Source organism: Patiria miniata, unplaced genomic scaffold, assembly GCF_015706575.1.
Source record: "Patiria miniata isolate m_02_andy unplaced genomic scaffold, ASM1570657v1 HiC_scaffold_26, whole genome shotgun sequence".
Lineage (NCBI taxonomy): Eukaryota > Metazoa > Echinodermata > Asteroidea > Valvatida > Asterinidae > Patiria > Patiria miniata.
The window spans coordinates 2,344,196-2,359,193 of NW_024037065.1; positions in this window are offsets into that span (position 1 = coordinate 2,344,196).

Here is a 14,998-nt window from a genome sequence, read left to right on the forward strand (position 1 = left end):
TGCAAGCTCGCCAAAAGTGGACCCAACCCAAGAGAGAGGCCAGCGTCGGAGATGTTGTGATCGTGAAGGATGAGGACACACCACGAAATCATTGGTCACTAGCGCGGATCGAAGAAGTCTACCCATCTGACGACAAGCATGTCCGCAAGGTGAAACTGGCAATGGGTGACGCACAGATCGACAACCAGGGAAAGCGCATCAAGCCTCTCCGATTTCTGGAGCGCCCAATCCACAAACTGGTTCTTATTCTCCCAGCAGAGCCTTAAAGAGAATAAGGTATGTGCATTCAGGAGACTGAGGAAATCCCCACCGGATGAGCCATGACTGTTAAATTTAAGACATTAGATTCAATTGGTGATTTGAAACCGATAATTGACCCAATTTGATGATGTTTGAAACTGTGTTAACTCGAGAATTGTGTGAAAATTTATTGTTCAGATGATTCAAGTTGAAAACATGATTCTTTGGAATTCAGCATTGATTATCTGTTAAAAGTTGTTGGAGTTTGTTGATCTACACTTAGACAGGGCAAAATTTAACACCAGAGTGCCTGCAGCAGTTGTGTACAATATAGTAGACACTAAGTGATTTGATTTTAAATTCCCCCTTTTTGATGTTTGGAATTATGCAGTTTGTAATTTAACTTTTTATTGTTAATGTTGTTCGACTTTACATGTGTTTGTTTACTCCAAGTTGTATTTCTGCATTAGGAATGCCTTCGCTGCTCCCAGTTAAGATTTCAGACTTGAGACTACCATAATGTGTAAGGTTGGCCGAAATTGTTATTTGCTGTACTTGAGGTAAATTAGTGTCCTAATTTAGGGGAGCCATGTAACTGATGACAGTGCTTCGTTATAGCGCCCTCAAGCGACCAGAAGTTTTACCGCGCTTAAGTTCATCACGCGTTGTGTCTCAGAATTACAGTCATTAAATTCAGTCAAATTTGAAGACACAGAGGCATGGAGGTAATATAAATTGTACCCTTTATGATTGTTTAAATGTTTAATAGAAATATAAGATAAGTTTTAATTCATTGTAAGGCCAAACTTTGCTATAAGAAATGAAACTTGAACACAATAATCGTACATGCATTATAGATCCTGCCTAATGTTTATTGTAGCGATGTACATGTACACATGTGATCCCATATGTTTACAAGTTCAATTGATTAATTATTCGAGTGCTGATCAAGAATTATTTGGCCAATTTCTTTCTATAAATTCTGTGATTGTCTAAGGACAGGATACATGTTGCAATTCGTCGCTGACATATGTTCATTCATATTGTTCATGTTAATCTGCCATACCACATGTGTGTTTACAAGTGTACTGTACATGTAAGTTAAGGTCAGCCTGATAATGTGACTGGTTCAAACTAGGGTTTCTCATTAGGGTTTTCTCATGTACTTAACTGCGGTTCCTTTTGTGTTTTTCAATATAGTTTTCACGGAGTGAGTTATAACATGGAGTGAATTATAACATGGAGTGAGTTATAACATGGAGGATTAATGGAACACCTAAAATTAAACACTTGACACTTCAGTGAAATACATGTACTGTGACTAGTGTGAGTCTACAAGTTACTTGCGATCTGAGATACAGCGACAGTATCCGTTTTCAGTTTGTCCAGCTCAAGTAGTTTAGCCCCAAGATTGGATAGAATAAAGCCAAGCTGATCTGTTCCACAACAAAAATACATAATTATGATTGTCTGCATTAAAACATTTACAACGGTCAAAATAAAAAAATGACCATGTCCAGACAAAGAAAATTGTTTATTAAAGTTAATGGGCTAAAGGTTGCACTGCAAGTTTTTCACATGGTCTGCATTTCTATTGGCTTAGAAAATGACAGGTCATGTGACAAGACACAAAAATGCAGATAACAGGTCCATGATCTTACCATCACATTTGCCACATCTGCTTTATTTTTCTAAGAGACAATGAGATTTACCAGACAATGAGATTTACCACACAAAATCAATGTGATTCTGCATTTGATAAAACCAAGTCAAAAAGTGGTTAAAGGAAACATGCAGTCCCAAATTTTCATAACGTATTTTATTTTATATATACATTCATGTATGTGTATTAAATGTGAATTAAAAGCAGAAATGGTTCTGGTGTACGTTTAGTGTGGTAATTTGCCGTCCAAAATTGAACCCCCCCTTTTTGATTTTCGCGGCAACTCCAAATGAGGGCGCTGTTCATGACATAAACAAAGGCAGAGAAATCCAGGGCCCGTAAATGACGTCTGGGTACGAGACGGATTAGCGAAGCTACTGTGCTGTGTGTATGTGCAGCCGCCGCGTACCCGTACGTGGCATTATATGCACACGTACGAATGTGTCTACATGTACATGGGATATGTACAGTACACGTGGACGTGCCACGGTGCCACCGTTGTCGAATGAACACAACGACGACCGTAATGACCGTAAAAGTTCCGAAGACCGTCCTCTTCTTTCCTAAGCGAATCCGATGAAAATGGTACAGATTCGTCCGATTCCAATCAGAGTTCTAATGATTCAAACACTGACTCGATGTTTTTTTAGGGGCATGCCCAAGTTGCTGTACAGATCAGCATCAAAGCACGACGGCTCAAAGTGCAGCGCAGAGGGCCGCGAACTCACTGGGCCCGGACCACTTTGCTCTGGTATTTACCTTCACTTTGGCTCTCCAAATGCTCCGATATTTCGGATTTACTGGAAACAAATGAAGGCTTACTCCATCCTTGGTAGTTTTGCTACACCCAGCAGCCACACACCTTGTCGGCATGGCCGAAAATCGGGTGTTATTTCTCCTCGATTCCGAACGAAACACCAGAAAAACTTTCAGTGCCGCAATGTATATGTACATGTATTATGATGCACGCCGCAATGCCGGTGCCCCCGCAGCGCGGCAAGTCTCTGCCTTCGCTTGCGTCATACCCCTCGCGAAGTTTTATGTTAATGAAGCTTCCCTTTGTGGGGCGGAGTAGTTTGACCAAACATGTTCACAAATTATTTTCCCCCATTTATCTTAGAAAATAAACACCGCCATACACAAAATATTGTTAAGAACATCATCCTTTATTGATTTAAGCAAAAAAAATGCAATCAAAATTTTATTGCATGTTCCCTTTAAATGTCAGTATGAGGTTGCATGACCCCTGACTCGCACACATTCCGTACCGTGCCTCCTCGTGGACTGTACTTTATCTCATATTGTGGCTTGGTCTGTTGGTGCAGGTTTATTCCACTCATAATCATGCAGAGTTGCTTTCAGGTTGACAATGTTCATAACTGGTGGGTTACCATTCTAGATTCCGTTATCCAGAATTGCCCCAAATGTTCTTGATCAGATTAAGGTCGGGGGAGTTGGCAGGCCATTTCAAGTTGTGGGGAGGTCCAACGTTACCAGATTTAGAGATTGTCAATTTCATGATTTTCCATGTATTGTAACCTTTTTGATCCTTGCCCGTTATTCCTGTTTACAAAAATGTACACATTGTACTCACTTTTATTACTGTACTGCCGTCTCTGCTGGAGTTAATCAAACCAATTACTGGAGGTCATGCGGCCATGCACAACAAACGAACTTAAGATGGTCTCAAATTTGTACATGTAGTTCGTGTTGGTATTAAATTTCAAGTAGGACATGTCAACTAAGGTTTTCTATTATTGAAATTACTCATTGTTTTTCTAATTTTGCTGTGCTACATTCTGATTGTCGTAGACCCAAGCCCAGCTTACTTGCTTGAACTGTTTGATAGACATGTACTGTATGTTCTATTTTATACCCCTCTGGACCACGCGGGCTGCACGGCAGTGCCTGCCCAATTTTCACAGGTAACGGCTTCCAAATTTTTGTTGTGATTTACATTGCTTTATTTCACCACTTAATGAGATAGTTGTAAATGCTTACTTCCCTTATTTTATCCGCTTATGATTATAAACTAGTTTAATGGTAGAAAGGAACAAATGAAGAGTTTTCAAAAGTGATATTTGTGGGCTGATTTAGACGGTACTATGGCGAAGTACGCACTGATTAGTATGGCCCACGTTTTGTTTCGATAACATCCATACGTGTAGCATGGTCACGTGCAGATAGCGTGCACGAGTAAAGGATAAATTGCGGAGTGAAGACAGTTCTATAATATCTTAATGACAGTTGCAAGTTCAAATGGAAATGGATTATTGTTAATGAGGGTTGTCAACTTAGTTTTCTTTTTGTCAAACTAGGATGTCTCTGTAGGTCATGGGTTGTATTGTGCATTTAGGGACATATTTGAGTGCATGTGATGTATGTTAGTGTGTGTGTAAATTTTGGTCAGCCAGCGGCCGGGGTTGGCCTGGATATGTGTATTTCTTCCTTGATGCCCAATATAGACACTGTGCCTACGGCAATACATTTGTAGGTTGAATTTTAGTTTGTACTGGATCATGTTTATTAACTTTATCTTCGGAAATCTTGTCAGCATTATGTCTCCTTTTAAATTACATGTACATGTATTATGGAACTAATAAGTGCCTGCCCAATTTTCACAGGCCGGGTCTTGGACCCCAGACAAATAAAGCATCGGAAACACAGCATGGTGTGGACATTAACTGATTACACCGACTCTCCGACCCCCCGAACCTGCGTGCCCTCTTCTCGTCAACCCCCTGGAGTACACATCGCCCCTCCCCCGTGTATCCAACCTACCACTTCCGGAACCCCGACGGCCACCGACGTCCCCCCCCCCCCCCCCCACAATATGCAGGATATTGTTCTCCTGAAAAGCATTCACAATCCTTGCTTTATGGGGACAGGCATTGTCGTCCATGTTGTTTGCCACAGGCAGATTATCAGTTGGCTGCAAAACATTTTCTTGGTAATTCACAACATGCATGTTGCCTTGAACAATGTGTAACACAGTTCTATGGTTTGATGAAATGCCACCCAAAACCATATCACTGCCTCCACCCCATCGGTTATGCTTAATGCAAAACTGTGGGTTATGGCACTGTCCAAAATTTCTCCAAACATGAATCCTACCATCAGCATGATCCACATTGAAACGACATCGTTGGTAAACAAAACTTGTGCCCACTGGTTAATGTCCATCAGATATGCTGTCGTGCAAAAGCTTTAAATTGTTCTCATTGAGTCTGTTCTGGACAGACTGGTCACCGGGGTGGATCCCCGTAATCCACCTTCCTTTCTTCCTTGATGCCCAATATAGACACTGTGCCTACGGCAATACATTTGTAGGTTGAATTTTAGTTTGTACTGGATCATGTTTATTTAGTTTATTTTCGGAAATCTTGTCAGCATTATGTCTCCTTTTAAATTACATGTACATGTATTATGGAACTAATGAGTGCCTGCCCAATTTTCACAGGCCGGGTCTTGGACCCCAGACAAATAAAGCATCGGAAGCACAGCATGGTGTGGACATTAACTGATTACACCGACTCTCCGACCCCCCGAACCTGCGTGCCCTCTTCTCGTCAACCCCCTGGAGTACACATCGCCACTCCCCCGTGTATCAAACCTACCACTTCCGGGACCCCGACGGCCACCGACGTCCCCCCCCACAAGCGTAGTCGGCACGATTGGAGATGAATGAAGATCAAAGGGAGTAACCTGCGAAGTAAACGTTTTGACATGTAAATTGGTGCTTAAACAAACAAATTACCCGATTACTGTTGCCCTAGATCAAGTGTTACATTGAAAAAAAGGGGTATTTGTGAAAAGTTTTTGGCTTCTCCTGTTTGTAAGATCACAACAGTTTGTTGACCTTTTCAATTGCTGATTATTGTTTTTGTCGTGTTGTGCTTTACAGGAGGAGATCTGCTTTGTAAATTTTGATTTGAGAAACCTGTGTCTGGTCAAAATTTTGAGACCTGACAACTACCTTAATTGTTCACGTTGCTACATGTTTTTATCATTCCCTTGTGTTAGAAATACAATTGTTCATATATACCTGTAGGTGGTATAAAACATATTGCATTTTTGTATCGAAGAAAGTGAAGTGCCAGTATTTGCAGATGCGTACTTAAATAATTGTCGGCAGGTGTTTCTAGTTTTACCTACACAGAAAGAGTGTTTATCTACTAACTGTAGAAGGTGGAATTGAGTAATTGTTAGAAATAAATAAATAAAATATAGTTAAGTAAGAAACAACAACAGGGCGTTTAAATAGTAAAAAAGTATTATTCGTTTTATTTGTGGGTAGACACTATAAGCAGTAGGTCCGCCCTCTGAGTAAATAATAAGACAGAAGTTGTTTTCCTTTCAATTTAGTATTTGCTGTTAAGTGTTCAAGAAGGATTGTTGTGTGCACGGTTATATCGCAATTTTGGTTTGTGTGTGCACTCCTATAACATTGTGGTGTACTGTAAGTCCATGCTTGGAGGGTATTAGCTAGTTTGTGCTATTGTAGCAAAAGTATATGTAATTGTTAAAATCTGCACTTCAGTTAATTAAGGCTATTAGAGTTATTCAAGTTATTCAATTACTCTTATCAGTTTGTTTCATGCAATTGAGATTTGCGTTAACATGGCCAAGTACGTAAAGGTTTCCTCAAACGGACTTGTCCGTAAATTTCCCCTGGCAGAAGAAAATGGTCCCCTTGCCCTTAGTGCATTACAGGCCCAGTTCCCAGCAGCTCAGGGGTTGCTGTACGAAGATGAAGCTGACCAGGTAGTTGTCCCACCCCACAAGAACACGGTTGGCCCACCCCTAGACGGTTGGGGAGACAGGGTTTTCACTGTGCTGATCCCCGAGGGAGCCCCTTCGAAGAGTGAGAAGTTGGGTGCCCCCAGCCCGGTGGGGTCAACTCGAGCACAGCTTGTCATGGCACCAAAAAGAAAGATTGTAACATTCGACGGAAAACCAGGAGAAATATAAGACTTCATCATCTCCATCGAAGGTGCATTTCAGCGCTATGCCATACCTACCAGCCAAAAGAGGGCATTCCTCCTTGACTACCTGAAGGGGATTCCGAAGTTGGAAGTGAAGGCTCTCATAGCCGAAGCCAGGACCATTGATGAGATTATCTCCTTCCTTAAGCAGTCCTACGGAGACAAGATTTCGACTGAAGAGTTGCAGCGACTGTTTCTAGAACGCAAGCCGCAGCAAGGAGAGAGTGTGAGGGATTTTGCCGTTGACCTGGACCTGGAGCAATTCGTTGAGGGATTGAATGAGACCATAATGCGGAACACTTGCCTTGACCTCTACGAACGAGGGGCAGTGACGTCATTCCGGGAGTTGCGGGAATATGTCATCAAACGTGAAGGTCAAGAAGAGGCGCAAAGCAAAGCTGTGGGAACAAATGCTGCTTACCAGGCAACTGTTCGTCTTGACCAAAGGCCTACCCATGATGGAGAGATCCTGGGAGCCATCAAAAGTATGAACGATGGCGTCCTTACGGCGATAGAGGGTATTGTGCGACCGTTGGGGCATCCCGTGTACCCCCCTGATGCACAACCTTTTTACCAGAGGTCAGGGCCACCACAGCCATTCTTTGGACCACCAGGGAACAACATGCAGCAAAGCGCTCGCCGACAGGACACAAAGTGGTCAGATCGGCGCGGCTTGTGTTATGCATGTGGCCTCCCTGGACACTTTGCGAGGGACTGCCCTTCAAGAAGGGGGGCACCAACTGCGCCTGTTCCCACCAATCACATGACAGCTCTTGAGAGCCAGCGGCCACCGATGTTCAATGTCACACGGCACCAGCATCAGCAGGAAGGGTTAAACGAGCTGCCTCTACAGTAGTGGGCCATACTGCAGAGGTTGGCCTGAATGGCTCAAGTGTTAAGATAAATAGTGACTTTCTCTCGCGAGCAGTGGGTGAATGCTTCTCGACTACAGTACTATTCTCGGGGACCCCAGTCTCTAGTCTACTTGATCCTGGATCACAGGTCACCACAGTGGGGGAAGGTTACTTTGTAAGAGAGTTGCTTCCGAAGGGATTTCAGTTACAACCACTTCCGGGACCTTTCTCCATAGTTTCAGCTAATGGAGTCGAGATGCCATACATCGGGTTCTTTGAAACTGACGTTCATGCCGTAGGCCAAATTATGGAGGCACGAGTCGTCCTTGTTCTTCGGGAAGACTGCAAGACACAGCAGGCTTGGAAAAAAGAGGGTGTGCAGTGTATTCTTGGGATGAATGTCCTCCAACAGTGCTGGGAGAAGCTGATGAATGAGAGTTCTGCACCACACCTAGAAAAGATCCCTTGGCCTTCACCAGACACAATTTGGCATAAGACCCTACAGGTTGTTTGGCAGACAATGAGATTCGGAGAGGGTGATGGCAGAGTTGGTAAGGCATTTACGACTGGGCCACCCATCGCAGTTTCGGCCCGACAGGGAGTTGTTGTTCGTGGACGGGGGTGTACTGGTCCGGAGGGCAGAAGCTATGAGGCAATGCTGGAGCCCAGCGGGATCGGGTCTCCTTCAAAACTGACAGTTCCTCCCAGTTTGGTGAAGGTAGAGAGCGGGCAGTTTGACATTGTGTTGTTCAACGAGACAGATGTGGACATTGTAATACCCACATCTGCAGAATTAGGAACACTGTACTTGGGTTCGGTCGTTTGTGATGACAGCGGCAATTCTGGTGGCTTAAGCGTTGCAATGGCCAACATGACTGTAGATGACCACGGGTCTTCCATACTATCTCAGGTAGATGTTGGTGACCACTTTAGTACCGATGAGTTGAAGAAGGTCGGGTCTCTCCTCGAAAGACACAAAGGGTCATTTTTCCAGAGTGAGCGTGATTTGGGTTATACGGACACAGTGGTACACCAAATAGACACAGGCAGTGCCCACCCCATACGACAGCGTCATAGGCCTCTCCCGCCAACTCAATACAAGGCAGTGCGTGACCACATTCACGGTCTACTAGAGGAGGGTATTGTTAGGGAGAGCTCAAGTCCGTGGGCGTCACCGGTTGTGGTTGTCCACAAAAAGGACGGCAACATTCGCCTTTGCGTGGATTACAGGCGCCTAAACCAGCTGACTCAACGGGACTCGTTCCCGCTTCCAAGGATAGAAGAGTCCTTACAGGCACTGGGAGGTTCAAGTTTTTTCAGTGTCTTAGACCTTACAAGCGGATATTATCAGGTAGCAATGCACCCCGATGATGTAGAGAAGACGGCGTTTGCAGTGCCCTTTGGGTTATTTGAGTACACCCGCCTACCGTTTGGTCTGTCGAATGCACCTGCGACCTTCCAACGCCTCATGCAACGTTGCCTGGGGGAGCAGTTCTTCGACTACGTTTTGCTGTACCTGGATGGCATTATAGTATTTTCTCCTGATCTTGACACACACCTTACCCACCTTGACGAAGTCTTCCAAAAGCTGAAGGAGCACGGCCTAAAACTGAAGCCGTCAAAGTGCCATCTGCTACAGTCTGAAGTTCAGTACCTTGGCCACAGGGTCTCTAGTGCTGGAGTAGCAGTAGACCCCGAAAAGGGTCGTTCAGCAGTGGCCTGAGCCAAAGTCTGTGAGGGGCATACGGTCATTCCTGGGATTCACTGGGTTTTTCAGACGGTTCATCAAGGGCTACGCTACTGTTGCTGCTCCCCTCTTCCGTTATCTACAGGGTGGTAAGACCCGGAAGGGTAGAACAGCAGGTTCAAATCAGAGCGTGACATTGGATGATGAAGCTAGGTCTGCTGTCAGGTCGCTCATACAGTGTCTTACAACAGCACCCATTCTGTCCTACGCAGACTTTTCCAAGCCATTTGAGGACCGATGCTTGTTCAACAAGTCTCGGAGCAATACTGTCATAGCAGGGTGTCGATGGTAAACAGCATGTTATTGCATATGCCTCACGGGCACTTCGGCCAGCTGAACGCAGTGGTCGGTATAGTGCGTTTAAATTGGAGCTACTCGCCATAAAGTGGGCGGTAACAGAAGTCTTCAAGGACTATCTCCTCGGCACTAGATGCATGATCTTGACGGACCATCATCCTCTACTCTTTATCCAGAAGGCAAACCTGGGATGCACGGAGATGCGCTGGGTGCAACAGCTGAGTTCATACGACTACGAGCTCCAATACAGGCCGGGCCGTAACAACCAAGCCCCAGATGCCTTGTCCCGTCGGGCGACCACCGAAGACCAAGATGGTGAGAGCATGGATGTGCTGCCTGCTCCGTGTACTGTAAGCTCATCAACCATCGCAGCGAGTATCGATGTCCACTCTCCAGGCACTGAGTTTCCATTGGTGGTGTCTCACTGTATCAGAGCATTCCAGGAGGGAGGGACCCGGTGTTTCCCTGGTTTTTCAGAGAAAGAACTGGCAACACTCCAAACTGAGGATCCAGTGCTTGGAAAGGTTGTTGACTTTGTGAAGAAGGGGATGAAGCCCGATCGGTCTGAGCGGGAAGTACTAGAACGTAAAGTTACTGCACATCTTCGTGACTGGAAGAGGTACTCCATCCTTGATGGTCTTCTCTACCGCCAAGTCGTCTCCACTGGTGACCATCAGATCCATCAACAGCTTATGGTACCAGAGAAGCTGTGGGACCAAGTTCTTCGCATGTTCCATGATGACGGAGGACATTTTGGTCCCAAGCGTACGTTCCGTTTGGTGTAGAACCGGTACTACTGGCACAACATGGAAGCCTACATAAGGAATGGTATGCAAAATGTAAGCGCTGCAGTATAAGCAAACCACCGGTCCGTCAGACAAAACCCCAGTTCTCTCAACTGAGTGCTACTGCACCTATGGAGACTTTGGCGATATCTTCACACTGATATCTTCACAAAGTATGCCTGGGCGGTCCCCACCAAGAACCAGCGAGCTATCACAGTGGCCAAAGCATTGGTTAAGCATGTTTTCCCGCCCTATGGATGTCCTATCCGTCTTCATTCGGATTGTGGGAGAAATTTTGAATCTGAAGTCATCAGGGAATTGTGTACGGTGTACGGCATCCAGAAAAGCAGAACCACACCGTACCACCCAGCCGGGAACGGCCAATGCGAAAGATTCAATCGCACCCTCCATGGAATGCTGGCATCCCTCCCAGAGTATAAGAAGCAGCGGTGGTCAGAGTACCTACCGACCCTTGTGTATACCTACAACAACACCGAACATTCTACGACTGGGGTAGACCCTTTCTTTCTGATGTTTGGTCGGAACGGCCGTTTTCCCCAAAGTATACACTTAGGCGGGGAAGCCCCTCAGAGGAAGTCGCGCGATCTCCCAACGTACATGCGGAGACATCAGAAGGCCTTGCGGGTTGCCCGCGGAGTGGCGATGGAAAACACTAAGCGTGCTGCTACGGCTCGGCAAGCTCTACGTGCCCGCCACTCTTTTGAAAGACCGATGGGTGTTGGACAGTACGTCCTTGTTCGGAAGCAGGATCATCGGGGACGGAAGAAAATCCAGGACCAATGGGAGGCAGAGCCTTATCTCATTACCAAGCGGCCTTACCCAGATCAGCCAGTGTATGTTATCCGCAACTCAGTAGGACATGAGAAGGTTGTCCACCGGATCCATCTTAAGCATTGCCCTTGGCTCCCAGAAAATCAGAACCAGTCAAGTTCGTCCCAAGGGTCCTCGTCTGAAGAAGGTGATTCAACCCCAAGAGGGTACTCACTTCGGGAACCAGGTTTGGCAGGCGAACTCAACGCTCAGACAGATGGGGCACGACAGAGCATGCCACCTCCAACCACTTCATCGGCGAGTAGTGAAGCAACGACAGTTGCAAGTTCAAATGGAAATGGATTATTGTTAATGAGGGTTGTCAACTTAGTTTTCTTTTTGTCAAACTAGGATGTCTCTGTAGGTCATGGGTTGTATTGTGCATTTAGGGACATATTTGAGTGCATGTGATGTATGTTAGTGTGTGTGCAAATTTTGGTCAGCCAGCGGCCGGGGTTGGCCTGGATATGTGTATTTCTTCCTTGATGCCCAATATAGACACTGTGCCTACGGCAATACATTTGTAGGTTGAATTTTAGTTTGTACTGGATCATGTTTATTAACTTTATCTTCGGAAATCTTGTCAGCATTATGTCTCCTTTTAAATTACATGTACATGTATTATGGAACTAATGAGTGCCTGCCCAATTTTCACAGGCCGGGTCTTGGACCCCAGACAAATAAAGCATCGGAAACACAGCATGGTGTGGACATTAACTGATTACACCGACTCTCCGACCCCCCGAACCTGCGTGCCCTCTTCTCGTCAACCCCCTGGAGTACACATCGCCCCTCCCCCGTGTATCCAACCTACCACTTCCGGGACCCCGACGGCCACCGACGTCCCCCCCCCCCCCCACAATATGCAGGATATTGTTCTCCTGAAAAGCATTCACAATCCTTGCTTTATGGGGACAGGCATTGTCGTCCATGTTGTTTGCCACAGGCAGATTATCAGTTGGCTGCAAAACATTTTCTTGGTAATTCACAACATGCATGTTGCCTTGAACAATGTGTAACACAGTTCTATGGTTTGATGAAATGCCACCCAAAACCATATCACTGCCTCCACCCCATCGGTTACGCTTAATGCAAAACTGTGGGTTATGGCACTGTCCAAAATTTCTCCAAACATGAATCCTACCATCAGCATGATCCACATTGAAACGACATCGTTGGTAAACAAAACTTGTGCCCACTGGTTAATGTCCATCAGATATGCTGTCGTGCAAAAGCTTTAAATTGTTCTCATTGAGTCTGTTCTGGACAGACTGGTCACCGGGGTGGATCCCCGTAATCCACCTCGAATCCACCTCAAGTCCGTTTGATGATCTGTGTTACTGTCATCAAACCTGGTTGCCTATGGAAGCCACCAGTCCGTTGATAACTTTGCCAAACAATACTTATGATTCCATACCCCTCTGAACAAGGACTACTACAAACTGCAGATTAAGGCAGAACCTTTGTTAGGTTGGACAAGACATTTGTTAGTAGTTAGGTCAGTTAGTGGTAGTTAGGTGTAAAATTTAGTGCATTCAAACGAAACATTATTTGACCATCACAAAAGCCATACACAATACAAAGGTATCACTTTTTTTCTGCTTGAGATTGGACTGTGAATGCATCATACCGTAAAATGGGACTTAAACCATCACATTCACATGCAAATTACCAAATCTTATTGTACCAGGGTTGAATCCTGTTGACAATATCTCAGTGACACCCCAAAAATGAAATAAAGCAGATGTGGTAAATGTGATTGTAAGATCATGGACCTGTTATTCACTGTCTGTGCCATGGGACTCGAACCGGATTCAGTGCATTCCTTCCTGTAGTCATACATCACATAATAAATGCATTTAAAGAAACTGAAGGCTTCACACAGGTAATCAGCTCATTTAAATGCCTTAAAATCCATCATGGTCATGCTGAACACACGTGAGACCACATGTGTACCACACGCAAAGTGGTATACTCATAGAGCTACATAAAATGATATAGCTCTATAAGTATACTGCATCAGGTGGTAAACTGTACATCGGGGATACCAAGCGTCGCCTTGGTGACCGCTTTGCAGAACACCTGCGCAGTGTGCATTAGCAAACAGCCGGTTTCACTGTTGGGCAACACTTTTGCACACTGCCACACTTTATCAGTGACATATTGTTTGCGTCCTCAGGAAAGTGTCATCCGATGAACAGTGTCCGGGAATGGAGCAGCGAGTAATCTTCGAACTAGGCATATTTTATTCTGGCAGAATGAACATTCCTGTGTTCATCCAGGAATCAGGCTGCTTGTCCAAAGGAAGGTGTGCAACACCAAAAGCTCGGCAAATCAGATACATTTTGAGCACTGCTTTCAATATCTTTTTGTGTATGCAGCATTGAAGGTGTAAATTCATAGTTAATTCTTGTAATAACTTTTGGAAACGTCATTGTGCCAAAAAAGACAGACGATATAGTTTGAATACTATCAATACATACCATCACTAATCCCAGTAAAGGGATGCAAGGTCGCAAAGGTATGGTTCCTTAAAAGTGGAGCTGAACGCAACCTTGACCTTCTTGGGCCATTGTGTCTCTCTCCAGTTCCATCATCAACCTTCACTTCATAGAATTCTTCTGACACTACAGTGTGGGCCTGAAGGCATGCTTCTACCCCTGAAAAGCTACATCATTGAAATCATCTAGGCGATGGAACCTATAATATGACTTTGGATTCATAACTTGACATTGCCAACTCTTTCCATAAAACATGAGAACAAAACATGACAACAGACATAGCAAGCTAGCATGATTTCCTGACTGTCAGACTTACACAGGGGATCGCACAGTGGGCCAGGCCGAAACCAAAGTGCGCCAAAAAGGGTGAAACGTGACCTTGCTAGTTTTATTTTTTTCGACACTTTTGAGGTTGCTCATACCCCATCGGACCATTTTATGGGGAAATTAAGCAAAAAATATGTATATTGACTTTTCATGACCTCTTAAAGGTATGCAAATCCACAGAAATTGGCCATAAAATGTGAATAGTTGCAGAAATCTTCATAAAGCAAAATCAGACAATTTGCACTGAGCTACGGAGCTAAATTTTCTCTTGGCTCTAGTTTATAGTTCATATTTAAAGGAAATTAAATCAGTTTTTATTTTTGTTGAAGTTTTTTATGAATAAATACTGACAATTGTGTCAAAATTGACATGAAATTTACGATTCCTGTGTTCAGCAATACGGAAACTAAGGATTGCCGTCGATTGCTGCCTACAGTCTACTTATTTCTAATAGAGCAACTTGTTTGCATCATTTTGGTACCAAATTTAGCTGCGACAACCTGCAATACACGATTTTAGAGCAGTTTTTCTGAAGCGATCACCGTACGGTTTCGCCCCTTTTCTGAACTTCATATTACATGTGGCGCGCTTCACTGAGAAACACGACACCCAAGCAAGGCTGCGCTCGCCGGAAGTCGGTGTTGTGTAATGTGATACCCCTATTAGATGTCTGATTGCACAGTTGAAATTACAATGTATTTGGTGTCTCATATACTTGGTGTCTCATATCGTCACCGTTTTCACGAAGAGCCACATATCTCCAAAATT